General features: G+C 38.3%; 1 protein-coding gene across 2 annotated transcripts in view; it reads left to right on the top strand.

Moving 5' to 3' along the window:
• The first annotated feature begins 223 nt into the window (after positions 1-223).
• Positions 224-18,064, top strand: part of LOC129717291 (mucin-5AC) — a 102,683-nt gene continuing 84,842 nt past the window's right edge. For both annotated transcript variants that reach the window (XM_055667166.1, XM_055667159.1), the window contains exon 1: positions 224-849. The gene's annotated coding sequence lies outside the window, so the exon portion shown is untranslated. The remainder of the gene's footprint in view (positions 850-18,064) is intronic.

Raw genomic sequence — 18,064 nt, 5'->3', positions numbered from 1 at the left:
TTATAGTCTTTTTCAACGCCAACTTCATGAGCTTCGGCTGATTCGAATTCTCTCCTTAATTCGGCGAGTTCTCCTGCTCTCACTCTCAGTTGCTCGATCGGTGGTTGCAGCCGCCAGCTTAAGCTAAGACGAAAGTGAAAAACAAGAAAAATGTATCGTTGTGGCCGTTTTTTTTTTCTGTGGCATGCTCGCGCGGGGGTCTCTGAAAGAAGTTGCTCGTGTCGGTAGGTTGCTGCCGTTCGCTAGTGACCGCGGCTGTTCAGTAAATCGACGACTTTTATTGGATAAGCAGTGTTTTCCAGCGAGCTCCCGACGAAGAAGAGAAGAAAAGAAAAAAACCAAACCCGGTTGCATAGTGCACAGTGTTTGTGTGTCGGACGCCAAGTGTGTGTCAGAGTGTGGAGAAACACTTCTAGCGCGAACGGACGGACGGACGGACCCAGTTTCCGTGTGGGTGGTTTGTTAACTCGTCCCGGAACACGTAACGGGCAGTATGTAACGAAAGATAAAATCTAGTGGTCCTTTCTGGTTCAGTGTTGATCGGTGGGGTTCCTTTGTTCTGTTCCAGTTCCAGTACCCTACGGAATACTAGTGAAGGGTAGAGAAATTGTGCAAAAGTGAATGTAAAAATCCTAGAGTCTATGTTTTATTTGCTGATAACTTGCGCAGAGTGCTACAGTTTCGTAATACTGAAGTGAATGGAACAGTGACCAGTGGTGCTTGAGGAAAGGATATCGACTCCGCGTTAGTCTGAAAGTCAAGGATCGATTCGACGTGACCAGAGGACAACAAGTCGTGAGCTGCTTGCCTGCTTTGGTGGAGAGAATCGTTTGAATGAATCGATGTGAAGTAAGTCAAACAGCGTAACAGAGGTCTACCTCAAGCGGAAAATTGATAATCGTTTATTGACGTTACCACCGAATTTCCGGAAAATGAGTGCTCAAAGCGTAATCGCAAAAACGCACTGCCATTGAACGCGCGTTACACGCATGGTTACAAAATAGAAAAAAAAAACCAAAAATTAAATCAATCAACTTTGTATTTCTTGTCCAATCGGATGGATGGACACAAATTGCTCGTACGGACGACAGGAAGAGAGCCGCAAAGTCTCTAGTTTATTAATAACCCAGGCATATCTCGGTGAACATCTTGCTAAGCAAAAACAGCAAAAAAAGTGTTGCAGTTCTCTCGTTCCAAACGGGTGCCACAGCAGCGCCGGAGGTAGCAAAATAAAAGCACAAAATTGCTCTCATGAAACCGAGAGTGATCACTTAGGCCATGACTTCAATCTAGTGTTACCCCTGGTTACCAGCCAGCCAGCCCAGTCAGCCCAGTACGGCTGACGGTGGCCAGTTTGTTGGTGTGCCTTAGGCTACTCTACTAGCCAGCAGCCGGAGTACCGGCTTCGGATCTATGCAAAAGGAGGTCTCTCTAGGTATTGCGCAACTTGGCTGCTGGGCTTGGATTAAATCTTGCACTGAAACCGGCCCCAGGTCTCTGGTCTTTTTTTTTCGTGTGTGTCTCGTTGGGTGTCGTTGATGCATGTACCCTCGTATGTACTGGAAGCAAAAGGGCGCCACGGTGGCGAAGACGGCAGCGGCGGTGCTGGAAATTTGCTGCTTTGTCGATTGCACTTGTAGGCGACTATCGTTCTCAGTCAATGGAATGATAGATATTTACCTGTTTGGGTTTATTAAATGAAATGGCTTTGTTGTCTCGGAATATATTATTGATTCTAAACTAACATACATGATTTGAGTTTTGAATAATTTTCTGATTCCTCATAAGGTTCGTCGCCTACTTTTGTTGGTTAGGCATTTAAGTCTTTTGTGAATATGATTTGGAATTTCTCCAGTATTTTTTCGTTAATCCATTCAAATTTTTAAGAAGAATTGTGGCTTTGATACAGCCGTGCGACTTTTGAGAGTTTCAATTTTACCAAGCGATTTTGGTTATATTTCTGAGATTATAAAAACTACTACGCAGGTTGAAAAACAATGAGAGCTCTGTTGAAATAATGATGGTGTCATAAAATCTTTCATTGCTGGTATTGGAGAGCACTCACATCCATAAATTTGAGAAACCCAGTAGATTTTTTTCCTATATTGACTTCTTCACTGCAACCAGAATTGTTGATCTTTTGTGAGATATGCCCGGGTGTCTGCTGTATCCGGCACTTCTATTATTAGCAATACCGGTATCGAGAAGTGGCATGTATGTTATTATATTTTTATCAGTGCTTGGGTATAATGTGCTACCCTTCCTTTTACACGCTTACTGTTTTTCTATACCGAGCCTCGTTCCTCCTGCCAAATATCACCAATTATGATTGCCTGGAGAAGTTTCGTCATGCGTCCTTCTGGCCAGTTTTATCGATAAGAGGGACTTATTTTTTGTTAAGAGGAAGTCACCCAAAGGTATTGTAGGTTTCAGCGTAAAGGAAGGGTAACTGGTGGGCCTGAGAATAAGCCCTGGTTAAAGTCCTTTTTGACATCGAATGCCCTGATTCTACTAAGATTCGAACCCACGACCATCCGCTTAACAAAGTGGACTCTGTAACCTTGCGACAGCTTCCCAATCCAGCAGATAAATGCTCTGCTGAATTTCCCGAATTTAGAAATGAGAAAAAAATCAGGTTTCGATGGAGACGAGAATTAAGTTTTCAGAGATAGAAAACAACAACTGTTTATGGCAAAAATTATCAACGTTACTAGAAAATATTATAAAAAAAGTCCCAGCTTTACTGCCCCTGTTTACATAGTTGACGTAACAACCAACACCATCATTTCGAGTAAAACGCGTTTCTGTTTTTTCAACCCAAAAAATTATATTGAGATACAATTTCAACAAAATAGTCTGTCAATTTTATAAAGATTGATATTTGAATAGAGGCCCCATGGATTATACGAGTCTGCCCATGGTTATTAATCCAGAAAAACCGCTACGCCTGTTTATACGAATAAACATGCATTTTTCTCGCAGATTGTTCGCATAGCTTGGCGTAAAAACTCGACTATTTCCTATTCTGCCTCGCAGTTGAATAAGTTTTATCAATCGTGTTTCGGTCAAACGTCAGTTATTGTCCATCGGCAGTTTCAATTAGACAAATACGCAAAAACACACATACAAACCCACACACATACACACACAAACACATGCACAAAAACTTACATTTACGCTAAGGTGGGTAATCGTCACATGGAAAAATGCAAACTTGACAGCACAGAGCCAGAACAAACTTTTTTTTTTGTTCAATTTAGGATCCCAGACAATGCTAAACCTGCCGAATATGGATTACTCGTGCCTCTGATTGATGCATTACATATGCATGTACATGAATTTATATGAAAATTAGTACAGGAAAACTTTTTCGCATGTTTCTCCCTAGAGAGCTATCGATCAATCCACTTTCGGTACACAAGAATTTAATCCCCCTTTCCCCTTTTCCCCTTTCCATGGAATATTTGTCGAATGAAACTACTTAACTAAGTCAAACAGACAGTTGTTAGACAGTCGAATAAAACGACCTAACATAAACAATTGCACATTGTATGGAGTGACGCCAGTTTTTGCAACCAATTGGCAGTTACGCCAAAACGTTTTTCCAATATTTCTCAAAAGTTTTAGAACAAAATAGTTTTCTTTTCATTTGTAGTGTATGTATCTTAGGGAAAGGAAGCTGAATCAACGAAAAAGTGCAGTTTGGTCATTTTGGCTCTTACGTCAACTATGTAAACAGGGGCAGTTTGGGGGCAGCAAAGATAGTGTTTAACGGTGGTGAATTTATAAAGAAATGACAAAACGTATAAAAAAAGTTCATAAAAAAATGACAAATAGTAACGTGAGGGTGTTGAAACCAATAAGGCTGTTACAAATTTTATTTTCATTTTATGTCACCCCTCCCCCCCTTCAAACATCTTGAATATTGGAAGGGGAAGAAAAAAGAAGCTCAAACCGTTTTGTTCATTCTATTGGTTTTCCAACAGCATAAATGCTTTATTTAGCAACTAACAAGTCCAGTGACAGCAAGAGTGTCGTCAAAAGGCAAGCAAAATAAATAATAATAATAATAAAGTGTTATTTTTCAACATTTATTTGAGTGCAAGTTACAAACGTCATAACTTGCACACAAACTTTGATCAAAGATATTTCTTTTTTTTCGTCTCGGTGTTATTTATTTTTTGCCACCCCCTTTGCTAACTTTGATAACCTTGGACATAAAAAGAATTCGAAATTTGTATCAGCCTAACTTGAGCTCGAACTAATCGAGGCACTGTATAATAATTCAGAAACTAGTTTCGAGAATATATTGAAAATCTTACAACAAATCAGTGTTGGGGTTAAATTTCTAGAATACATTGAATGGTTGATAATCAACAATTTAAAACAGGGCGTCCTAACTATAAATATTTTTTTGAAAACAGCTACAAATATCGAACCGTAATGAGCAATAAGAATGCTTTGAAATTCAATTATTGGAGCCCCAAAAGTCGAGCAATGTTTATTCTTTTGTCCTCCAAAAACTGTGATTTTTTTCACTTTTGTCACTTTAAAACAAAGGTTATAAAACCGGTTTTATTTTTCAATAACTCTATATGTTTTAAAAAATTCAAATCGGTGACATTCATCAGGATAGCGCTAGAAAAAAATCATATCTTCTTGGAGTCCCACAGTGCTAACAGCAACAGATATACGAGAAAATTATGGATGTTAAAAAAGCTATAAGTTTGATCAGCAAGATGCAATGCAAATCAATCAAGTTTGCAAATGCAAATCAATCAAGTTTGCAATCAAGTGTTTAAAATCGATTCAGAAATTTACAAAAGCGCATTGGCATCAGTGGATTCATATATGTTATAAATTGTTAATGCCCTGATGAATTTGATTAAAATGGTTTAGGCAGGCTGTTTCTTGTCAACAAATAGACGTTTTTAAATGGTTTTATCATTAGCACCTTAAAGAGTTTTACTAGTTTTTCACACTAAACGTGTTAAGAGAACAATTTTAAACATAGTTTATGCTTACCATGTCCGCTCATAATTTTTAGTACATACAAAAGGTTGATTCTAGAAGTTTTAACATTCATAATGTTTTCTTAGCACCATGATTTTGTTCTGGATTTGGACTATTAGCAGCCTGGTTTTGTAAGTGAAGGATTCAAACTTGCTAAGGCATCTTTTCTTTTCCCTTAAAATTTCTTGTAAGCTTTTTTTCAAGAAAAAATTCAAATTTAAGAACATGTTCAGTTTAAAAAAAATTGTTTTAGTTAACACATTTTCAGAGCAAAAAAAATAGAACATGTTAACCAATTCGAAGTTAATAGTAGTGAAAACTAAGTAAACAAACTCTGGCGTACATATTCATTCTTCAGGGTTTGATCCGCTGCTTACTCAGCGTTCATCTATTAGAATCTTAGCGAGATTTTTTTCAATTTTTGAATCTTCCTTAGATAGGTATTTCCGAATCTTTTTCTCTCCTTTCGTAAGAGCTTTGAATATACTCTCTCTCCTCCTAAACTCGTACATAATTTATAGATGACCCCCAAGCCATGAAAGCAATACGATTCAAAAATTTGAGTTGATGTCTTGCCAGTAAAGTGGATGACGGAAATCAATGTAAACCGCGTGCAAATTCACTTACAAAAACTTCTACTTTCAAAAAAGTTTGAAGAAAAAGCGTCAATTTCAAGATTAAAATCGTGAAAAAAAATTAAGTGAAATAGAAGAGGAATAATGTCGAAATCATACTTCGTAATGGCAAGGTGCTGGAAACAGATGGAATATCTCTTACCTAGAAAAATGTGTTAAAGAAATTTCATGAGGAATATTAAAAATTCCCATTTGAGCACCAAAAATAGTTGAAGAGGTTGTTTATAAGGCGGCACCGTAAGGTTACCGTAGAACTAGGACAGTCTGTCTTATGTCAATATATTTTTTTGCAATAGGGTTAGAAAAACTCTCGCCTGGGATTAACCAATTCAATGATGTGAGGCGGTAAATTTCAGTGATAATTATTTTTCAACTCTCTTTTCTATTTATTGATTGGTAACCTTAAAGAGAAGCATTGGTTTTAGATTGCCATTTATCGATGATACGGGATGATTCTAATTCTCCCGTTATTCTCCGCCTCCGCTTTGCAAGCAAGCAAACAGAAATTAACGATAAAAACACACGCTACCGGCGGACTCACAGCTATTAGCTATTAGTGAGGCGACAAATCCGGACTAAGTAATTTTGTGTGTTTTTTTAGTGTGTTCAGACATGCTCAGCAATGCTAAGCAGTGCTGCGGTGCGCTGGTTAGTCCGTGTGAAACGTTGCGATTGAATGAGTAGCCTGCTCAGTGAGCTGCGCGAAAATCAGCAACTACTCTGCCGGTTCTATAGTATAATAGTTGGCATGACAAAATCGCAATTTTTCGCATTTTGCTGTAAGAATGAAGAAAATCCGCTGGAAACAAGCTGAGTTTTAATGCGAAAGGGGACAATTCGAAACGTTCGTAAAGCTATTGCCATATTTTAAATGTATAACGTTTACAAAAATAAAAGCCGTAGTTCAAAGTGTCTATATTAATACGGATTTTTTTCATCTCAAAAAACCTTTACAGAAATTTTCTGGTTTTCTATGATGTTTTGTTTTGAATCGTCTAGCAGATATTTTCTGCATGTTGGGAGAAATAGGTACAATTTTCAAAAATGGTTTCCATATTCGCGTTTGTATTCGTAAACTCGTTTTAATAAATTTATAAAAACCTATTACATTACAAATTTTCTTTCGTAAATCAATAAGGTGAATGTTACCCCCTAAATTAATGAAAAATTGAGTCGAAAATCAATCGTTTTTGGTTTAGTACCGCAGCATTCAACCAATCACCAACTTTTCTCAAGGTATGTCATTTCAAATTTGGAAAAAATTACCTCCCCCTTGTCACAAACTGTCACAACTTCTTTGACCCCACCCCCCTCAATTACATCACGTTTTATACTCCCCTCCCTCTCCTTTGGTTATGATGCACGAAAAATTAAGAAATTAAACAAAAAAGGGCACTTAAAAAATCGAAAAAAAAAAAATTTATTATCTTTAAGACATCTTGAGAACATTTTTACAAATTTTCATAAAGATCTGAGCAATCGTAAACACCGCAAACCTCTGCAAAAAAGTGATTCGAGGAAACGGCCATTTCTCCATAAATAATTGGTATTTCTTATGAACGTATTTTGTTGTTGTTGAATAACTGAAAATAACTGAAAATTACTTCTCTTATGAACAGGGATGTCATGTAGAAAACCGCATGTAGTTTTCGACGAGTTTTCTACGTAGAATACTTCTGGTAGAATACCTAACCAAAAACGAGTATTCTACGAAAACCTGCAAAGAGATTTTTGTGGTGAATTACATGAAGAACGAACGAAATTTAGGATAAAAAATATCATTTATTTTTAATTGTGATGATTACTGAAAACTGAGTAATACCATATCTGCTCAACTGAAAAACCAAAAATGAAACAAAATCTCTTTATTTTAAGTATCGTCATGTAGCGGCGGAGAGGGCGGAATTTTAATACGCTTACATTCAATTCATTCAACAATAGGACTATATGAGCTCTCGCCGCTTTTTCGCCGAGAGAATCCTTTGTTCTCCCCGGTAGTGGTATAGCGAGGGTGCCTTTTCATGATAATCGTACAGTATCACCCGCATACGTGTAACGGTTTTTATGTAGATATATTTTTGATGAATTTCATTGTTGCCTAAGTTGAAAGCTGAATATCTTGACTAACGACAATCATTTTTTTACATTTACGACATTACATAATGTCGTAAGCTGTGCTGTGTATAGCGCGTCTGGTATGCATTACTTGCAATGTTAGGTATAAAAAAAAACGGTACGAGAAAAAAATATTCTCGTTGGTCGAGAAATTTAGTTTCCAAGTTCAACGAAAATATTCAAGTAAATCAACTAACAGGTTAAAATAGTTTCAACAGTCAGGAGGTGTACGATCCAAGAAATTTTGTTAAACAGTGTTTAAATGGTTGAAAGGTTTTTAGTTTAATTTGTTCTATTGAAGTTGATTGTGAATTGTTACTGATTTTCCGCTTTAAAAATCTCTTGAATGCGGTCCTGTATTAACTTGATTTTGGTAGATTCAACTATTCACTATTTTTTTGCGTAATCATTGAAGTAAAAAAATAAATAATTTTTTGGTGCATGTTCAAACTAATGGAGCGAACTGTACGAACGATGCACTGTAAAATCAATGTAGGATGGAACAGCTAAAAATGAATGCGAAAGCTTGGGCACCGATTTTTGTTCAGTGGTAATACTGTACCCAAAAAGTGAGTAACAATCACTCAGTTTTTAAACGCCTTGTTTCTCCATTATGCCTATTTACGGAGTTACTCAGTTTATGAGTTGTTCCACTTTTTACGAAAATGCGTCAAATTTTACTCATTTTAGAGTTATTTTTCCCGAGGGTGTAAAGAATTCTTCCTGCAACCGTTTAAAGTTGCATGCAATTTTTGGTGGACTTTTTTTATATATGCCAGGGGAACCATGAACCATTGAGATGTTGGGTTGGGTACACTCTAAATTTATGAGATTTGACAGATTTTGTATGTGACGTATATTATGCGATTTTGCTTGAATTAGCATTTTTGGATGACAACAAATACAGTCATGGAGAAAATAATAAATACACTTGCAGTGTTGGATATTTTTTCGTATTTGCGCACTGATTTAAATTGTTGTATGATGTTGTATTATGTTACGTCATTATGATCCGCAGACACTCTTTTTGAAAGAAGCACGGAGAAATGACTGGAGAAATTTCTTTGTCGGTAATTCCGAAAAATTTTTGCGTGAGTTAGTGTTTTTAAAGTGGCGACAAAAATAAATACACTATTGAAATATATATATACGAAACAATCCAAATTAGTTTCATTTCTCTACACATCGTTAGCAAAGTGACCTTTAACGTTACGTGGCTTGTCCTTTGTTTTGTAAAGCCATATTCAATCTTCCGGGTATGTTTACCACCAGGTTTTCACGAGTAGAAGCTGAACTAGCATTTCACGCTCCCTGTCAGACGTTCCATAACTCTGTTTTATTCTTTGGATGATGCTTTGCAACCTAGACTTTCCCAATCTTCCATAGAATTTCTAAAGGATTTAAATTAAAAGTCTGCGCTGGTCAAACTAATAATTTTATATTTTTGTTTGAAAATAATCTTCGTGTTTTCAATGCTGTATGTTCAGGATCGTTACTCTCCAACGAAGAAGCATGTTTTCTTTGGCATACGGAAGCATTGCGCTACGTAAAACATCTACACAGTCGTTAGTATTCATAGTCTATGTTATAAAATCAATGGGTTCCATACCAGCATCAGAAAACAGTATTACACCGTTTTGTGGTCACTTCCAAATTTTACTACTTTTGTGGTTAATTGTGCTTTGAAAGCAGTATTCACCGGCCTTCTCACCAGCTGCTGATCGTTTGAAACAAAAAGGTTAAATTTCGACTCATCCGACCAAAACACGATGTGCCATTTAGTTGCACCCTGGTCTAAAATTTTTTGTAGAATATTCAGTTCTTGCCAAAATGTATCGCTTTTGAAGTAGAATAAAGTTTCCTGTGTACCTAGGTGGTCGATTTTGCTTCCATATGCCGAAGAAAACATGCCACTTTACCGGATCTCTATGCAGTATAGCGATCCTTAACATACTGTATTGAAAACACGAAGATGATTGTCAAACGAAAATATAAAATTATTAGTTTGACCAGCGCAGACTTCCAATTTAAATCCTAAAGAAATTCTATGGAAGATTGAAAAAGTCTAGGTTGCAAAGCATCATCCAAAAAATAAAACAGACTTATGGAACGTCTGACAGGGAGCGTGAAATGCTAGTTCAGCTTCTACTCGTGAAAACCTGGGAGTAAACATTCCACGAAGATTGAATATGGCTTTACAAAACAAAAAACAGGCCACAAAATTTTGAAAGTGAGTTTTGTAACGTAAAAAATCACTTTGCTAACAATATGTAGAAAAATAAAGCTAATTTGGATTGTTTTGTATATATATTTCAATAGTGTATTTAATTTTGTCGCCACTTTAAAAACACAAACTCACGCAAAAAAATTTCGAAATAACCGACAAAGAAATTTATCCAGTTATTTCTCCGTGCTTCTTTCAAAAAGAGTGTCTTCAGATCTTAATGACGTAACATAACATCATACAACAATTAAAATCACTGCGCAAATACGAAAAATCATCCAACACTGCAAGTGTCATTAAGCAGGCAGTATGTGAGTAGAGGAAGAACGAAAAATAAGCGAACTGGAAATATGATACAGATTTGGAAAAATATACCGCATCCCGACGGGACTTGAACCCGCAATCTCCCTGTCTCCGGCATGGTGTTTTGACCAATTAAACTACGGGGGACGGTGGTACTGTTCCACAATCTATATCGTATCACATTCCGCTGTCGACTTATTCTATTGCTCATCCCTAACTACACACACTGCTGTGCAAGCGTTATTTATTTATAGACTGAAAGGAATGTTTCATCACACACAGAAGAGTCAGCTGATGCTGATAACTCTTATAGACCTGTGTGATCGAGACCGAAGTCAGTCTGCGTCGTGCTTGCAAGTGCGACACAACTACGGAAGGTGCTCCGTACGGCTAATTTTTTCAAACTGAATTTCTGAAGTGTATTAATTTTTCCTTCCATGACTGTATGTTTTTGATCCGTGAATTACGATTGAAATTATTGAGTGAAAATTTTGTTTGCTTTTTTGAGTTTCTTTATCATTGCTTGTTTCGCCACAATCACAAAATAGTCCGAAAAAACACTTTCTTGCTTCTTCGTGTTTTTTTTTAATATATTAATACTCCCGTTACTTAAATACACCTAATCAACGCAGCGAATGACATTTTGTGACTCATACTGCGAATTTTCGACTGTTGGAGAGTTTTCTACTTGCAAGAAGTTTTTTACCGTAGAAAACGTAGAATACAGTTTTTTACGTAGATTACTTACGAGTACCAAAAAATCGCGTAGAATACCATCCCTGCTTATGAAATAAAAAGAGTGCTACATGCTTGGAAAAATGTCAAACTTTACTCTTTTTTAGCTCGAGTATAATGGTATATACCCCCTTAAGGAACTATTTGTGTTTTGAAGGACCCATTAACTTTGTGAGTCAAATAATTGGATGCGATGCTAAACTAAACCATGAAAAACATTCAAAAACAACCCCACAACAATAAAATTATATGGAGGAATGTGGGTATCGAACAAAATTGAAAAAAAGTGCAAAAGAGTGGTTTTGTAGTTTGAAAAAGTCATTTTTTCATTTATCACGTTTGGGCAACCTGAAAACTATTTTTTGGAAAGTCGAAATGTTTTACAAAAACGCTATAAATAACATTACCTTTCAATTTAGGGCTGAGTACGGAATTTTTAACATCGATTTATTTTGGGACAGCCTAATGAATACCCATTTCTTGGCTTAACGCTAAGCAGTAGGATGAACTGGAAAGCCCATCTCGAGTCTCTCAAGCGAAAGCTAGCGTTTCTCTGTGGCGTACTAAAAGAATTTTTATCATTTTTGCCTCTGGTGACTATGAAAATACTATGTTTCTCTTGCAATGTGGGGGCTCGCTTGCAAATCTTCTTTACGAGAGCTACACTGCCGTGATATAACATTATGACGTACATCCATTTGATCAGTTTTTCAATACGGCCCAAAAACGAACGGGTTACTTGTCACTTTAGTATTGAAATGGTGCATACGTCATTTTGTTTTCTTGATTTTATGCAACGTACGAATAAGTAACAACTAAAAGAAGGATATCAAAAGATAGGTCTTTGAATAACGAACAAATTGGCATAAGAACCCCATATTTAAATAAAATGGCGCTTACGTTAGTCTGCGAGATTACGGCAGTACAGGTGATACAAAACAGAAGCTCAAAAGCCGTGTTCCGGAACCCTCATATGTATGCCACTCATATACTATACGAAAATCCCAGGGACTCAATTCTACTAATCCGTACACTCTACGAGTATCAAATGTTGATCCACTTACGAAACAATATCACTTCATTCGTCCTTGTCACAAGAAAAATGCACGAGACCCGCTCAACAGACAAACAGGTCACTTATATCAGCCACGCTTCAACACGAAGTACGCGGTTGCGTGTTGCATATTGCAGTTGTGCGGCTGGCGGACAACAAAATTCTGTTCGTGTTGAGTGTGGCAGATATGAAAATTGACTTCGAAATGCTGTTGTCGAAATGCATCGAATTATTCTTCTTTGTTAAAGCTGTGCAACATTTTGAATGATGTGTAGAGTTGATAGACAAAATGCACTCCAAGGTAGAACGTCAATATCTTCTGATAAGCACGAAGAAAAAATATATTATGAATTTGAGTAGCTTATTCAGTTGGTAATGCACTGCCATTATTTTGTTTTGTAATAGCGGTTACACAAAAACACTAAAGATTGAAAATAAATCCAAATCGCAGGCTTCGTAATCTACCGGGGCAAAATGCTCCAATGAACAAAGACAATATGTCGATGGCTAATATGCCTCTAGTAGAACTCAGCACACGAAGTGAAAAAGCACTTGAAGTCTCGGGTGTAAAATCAAAAGCAATGGGGCATATCATCCAGAGGAGGTGGGGCATAATGCACGGTGTTGTAGTGTAGTCAAAAACACTAAATATTCAAGCAAACTGAGCAATTTCTAGCTACTCTTCGGTAGATACAGTTGCTTATTGGTACACCTAAGGGCAAGTCAAGTTAGCTGATGAAAATATCGCAATCGTTCGGTGGGGAATCCTGTTTTGTGCTCAATGTCCTACTGCGCTGTTTCGCCGCATTAATCCTTGGTCAGTTCTTATGTTTAGGCTCTTTTCGAACGAAGGTTGGAAGGACTGATCAGAGTAACACCTGATTTATAATTTGTGCCGATTGGGTGGATTTGCTCTGCTCATAAGTGTGTAGTGTCATTTTTTGCACTGCCAGCTTCTGTGCTAACCATGAGGCAAAGTAATCTGTTTTTTTTTTAATTTTCGCGTTGAAGGCGTTGGTAATACATGTTTGTTCAATTTTTGCAGGCGAACAAGAAATAGGGAAATATTTTTGCTTCTATCATTACGCACAATTTGATGATTACATATGAAAATTCGCAAAGATGCGAACAGCCTTTAAAGATCTCTCATAATACCGTCAACGTGAAACGCTATATCAATGTTTACTAGTAGCCAAACTATGTCAGCTGCATTATTTAGGTATAGCAAAAGAAATCCTACAACAACCTAGAGCAATTTAATTGTACAAAGGATTCGTTTGGAACCACAATTAGATTTTGAATTTTTATGTCGAGAACTGAGCACCTGATATCAGTGCTCACTCAATCGGTGATGTGCAAGTTGATGTTTTTTCTTCGCACCATGAATTACAGTGTTCTTTCTTGCATTGGGTTCATAAAAGTTCGTGGTTGTGAAAATGGCTATCATTGATGTTTTTTCTTGAAAGCTAAATCAAATCAAGCAAAACTATGAGTTGAGTTCATATGCTGCACGTGTTTGCTGCCTACTGGTATCTAGAGCAATATTTAACATCCACATATCTCTACGAAGAAGAGTATTCCGAAGCCTGCCTAAGGCTCTTACGCCTTAGGCGCAAGTACCGATTATTAAATTTCATAAATTAGTTACAAACGAATTCAGCATTTTTAGCAGACCAAAACATAATGGTCGAAGTGGTCTAATCGTAAAAACAAATTTTAGTGGATTTTGATCACAGTTGATAACAATACTTCTGATATAATATTGATTAATTTAGTTTGCTTGATTTGGCAAAAGTGTTGAATTTAGACTCACTGGCCTCAACAGCTTTTTTTGTGTGTGACTCTATTTTTTTTAAGTTTTGTCTTCTCTTCAGTTTCGTAAGACGTAAAGAGATTTTATTCCGTATGTATTACGAATGTAGGGGAAATGAATATCATTTCATGTTGGCAACCAGCGGAAAAAGTTCGGGAGAGTTCTTCCACACGAAACAATATAACCCGTATTGTGTTGCGGCTTGGAACAACAAGCGATTTGTTCTTTCCAGCACTGTAATTTACCTCAGTGCAGATAGAGCCACACAAGCTTGCACACAATACATCGGCCAACAAGCAGTGTCTGCTGTTCTCGATATTGTTTTTGGGTATTCTTCTCCCTGTTCGCTCTGTCGTATTTTACTCGCGTCGAAAATATACCCACCACTGAGTACACTTTGTGCATTTTCCACTCATTGTGTCTTTCGTTATGCGTTGGTTCGGGCAATGGTTATCGGATGTTATTTGACAAACGCGTGCAATAATCTAGGAAATTTTTATGAACACTAACGTTATTTTATGTTGTTCTTTTTCTGCAATTCCTTCACGTGTCCTTTTTATGTAGGATTTTGGGATTAATGCGGTGTGATTGTTTCTAAAAACTGATTGACCACATTTGATCATCATCGCACATAATAAACGTTACTTTTCTCAACACTATCTTTCGAAGTCCACTTAATTTGGTTGCAAAAAAAAATCGACTTTATATTGACGCATTTCTGTCCCAACTCTATCTTGAGTGTAAAATTGTGACGTGAGTTTCGGCATGTTTACAAGGCAATTTTGACTGTCTGTTGTGTCAATTTTATCCTAATTTTAGCAAAATCCTGATTATCTATTAGCTTTTGAAATATTTTTTTGAATAATTTGATTCTAAAATGAATTTAACGCAAGTCTATGTACTAACTTGGTACATTCTTTGTTCTCGTTCACATTTTTCACATTTTTGTTCATTATTATTTAGAATAATCGTAAAATTTAAAACAGCCTCGTTATTACCACCATTGTCGCTCATCTTATTCTTTTCTTTTCACAACACCAACCAAAAATTACATGAGCACCGGTGAGGTTTGTGGGTTTCTGGCTTCTAGTCTATTAAAATAATGACGATTTTACTTCTCCTCATTTCGCGATCAAACATGCGAACAGAATTGCCAACGTAACGTTTTACGTGCGCGAACAAAACCCCCATTAGGCCTGGCTGCTTCCTTCCGCCACCGAAAACGCATTCACCTTCCGTAAAACCGGCGCGCGGCGAAATGAGAAGATGTGTTCCGCATGCAAAAGCCCACGGAATGTGCATCCGATGTGCAAATAAATACCAATCACCGAGCCAAAGCAGCATCGTGCCATCCGGGTGGATTTGCGAGCAGATGTGCACAAAACGCAACCCCACAATCAGGGCCGTAAAAGTTTTTAATCATCCCTCAGATTATGTAGCGACTCTAGCTTTTGTTGCAAGTCTGGTGATGTACTTTCTCGTTTGGAAAATTATCTGCAGACCCTTGCCGGCTGTGGCATATTCGTGCGATGGCGCATCCCCCGCCAGCGAAAGTCCTCCTGTCCGATTTTCCACACACCAAAGATGTGAGGTTTGTATTATTTTCAAATTTTACACTCACTTTTCTTTCCCGCTAATTGTTTGCCGGCTCTTTGGTATTGATGGGTGGTAATAAAAGTGATTAGAGGAGGGAAAGTTGTCTGGACGGAAAACTTTTTCATGTTCCATGAAGGAAGAGCAACCAAGACTTAAACAGTTGAAAAAATTAAATCGCAGCTGGGTTCTTAGGTAAAAACCTGATTGCCATCTGTGGCATGTCGTACCTCATGAGTTACAATGCTTACAGCTGTGCCTTTGTCAATGTTCGCCGGAACCCCAGCTGGCCAAATGTCTCCAAATTGGTTGATGTTTTTGTTGTCGTTGTTATTTTTTGCTCTCTGTCAAACGCTGGTCATCATAAGCGAAACCCACTCACGTCGTGTCGCAGCCAGTCAGCGGTCTTCGGTCGGTTCGCCGTGGTACGAGTCGATGAGTCAAAGCGTTCGCTTCTTGGGTAGTTTTTTCGATTTTGTGCAAATTTCCGCTTTCCTGCCTGGGCGCGGAATCGAACGAAACAAAGACTCCGACACACGCAAGCAGACTCGTCGTACGACCGAGGAATGCAAATTTCCATCCTCTGCAGTACTGGTCATCATCAACGGCGGTCAAAAAAAGCTGGAGGAGGGGGGAGGTAAAGTGTGCTTTAGTGACCCCACGAATGGAGGTCTTTTTGATTCGACACTGCACAGCTGGCGTTTGCAGCTGCAAATTCTTCCGAAACAATTTGATGATTAACGACCAAATGTACCAATTCGAGCTGAAGTTGTGTCCGGTATGAAAAATGATCTTGCTCTTGGATCTTGATCATCGTTTTAATTGGATTTTTTTGATATAAGAAATTGAAAAAAAAAATTTGGAAACCGTTAAAAAGGTTGTAGCTATTGTTAAAATATAAATATTGAAATTTTTAAACCCTAAAATCATAAAACACTGAAATTCCACATTTTTTAAATGTTGAATTCATAAAATCTTATCCTGTTGAAATCCCAAAATCAAAAATAACTTCCTAAACTCTTTTCTAGTAGGTAGAAATTTCGCATTCCTGGCCAACAATGACTGAATGGAAAATCACACTACTTTGAGAGCATCAGCTTCCAGATTTTGCGTAGTGTGGCACAAGAAAAGCTTCGAAACCGAATAGATACACGTATTTCTGGTTGGTCGCCTAATTTATCGACCACCAACGACAAATTTCGCAAACATAACTCATTATTCGGTGGTGCGATTGTGCATTGTTGAGAAAGTTAAAATCGCTAGATACTGGATGCCGCTCGGTTAACGCACATTCGAAAGCAGATTTTATTTTTTTGCGACAAAAAAGTACGTGCTCGAATTGGAAGACAAAAGTCGATGAGCGATAATCAACATTTTTGTCACGACCATCGGCCGTTACTGTTCGATAGTGTCTGCGTGCCATCAGATTGATTAGCCTTGAATGGAAATCGAAAGTTTCGATTTGGCTGCGTACAGTGTCAAAACAATAGTAGAAAAACGCGACCGATTACTCGACCGTGCCTTGCAAGACCTTGCCCGGTCATAACCTCTCCCTTGTCAAGGTTCTGAACCTTTGAACCGCGCTGGCAGTGAAGTCCCATTCGCACGCACTTCGTATCCAGAACATAAAAACACCGATAAAATCAAAAGACTTCATCGTCCGCTGATGGCCACAAGCGGCGAACCTGAAATTAGTATTTTAGCAAACCACGTCGTAAGCGTACATAACGAGAACAACTCGTAATTCTTGTACCACCAAAGCCCCTGATACGGACGAATGCAGTTGACCTTGTGGTGGGAACGTCGGTGTTGGTGATCCTTAATTGGTCTCACTTAGCATGTGCCAAACAATTACTGCTGCCCAGCACCAGGCAAACAGCGCATTTAAAAGAAAAGGTGACACAAGCCGAACCGGATCGGATGCCGCCTTCGTGCTCCGCTTCGCCTCCCGCTATCCCACCAGCCTAGAGATCCATTTCACAATAGCCAGCGCAAAGATATCGCCTGTTATCCGACTCCTGCGACTCCTGATGTCTCTTGCTGCGGCCTCCGCCGGTGCAGGTTTTCAGGCCTTTGTCTGCGGACGTATGAAAGCAAACACGTCGGTGTACGCGATGCCGACAGGTTGCGATATTTTTATTCCGTACCTACCACGTAGCAGTAAATTGTTCAACAACTTTCAATCGATCGCCTTCGCCGCTTACTCCACCACCACCACCTACAAACCAGATCCTATTGCTGCTGCAGTGCAGCTGCATCTCTTCCTGAAAGTTGATCACCAACGGTGGCAACACCGGCAACGGCAGCAGCAGCATCAGCCCCTCTCTCACCCTTCTGACGGCGTAATTCGAACGAACGCTTTAATGAAAAAGGCGCTTGTTACATATATGTATGTATGGATAAATGTGGCCAATGATGGCAACTCGCCACCAACCGACAGATGGACCAAATCACCTTCGCTTGATTACGGTCGTTGATCGTGCGCTGCGCTCGCTGCTGCTGCGCTTTCCGCCAGGACCGAACAATGTTTGAAGAAATTTCTTCTACGATTATGCTGCTAGCTGACTACGAGTAGGTAT

Source organism: Wyeomyia smithii, chromosome 1, assembly GCF_029784165.1.
Source record: "Wyeomyia smithii strain HCP4-BCI-WySm-NY-G18 chromosome 1, ASM2978416v1, whole genome shotgun sequence".
Classification (NCBI taxonomy): Eukaryota; Metazoa; Arthropoda; class Insecta; order Diptera; family Culicidae; genus Wyeomyia; species Wyeomyia smithii.
This window is presented reverse-complemented; position numbering and strand designations above follow the sequence as displayed.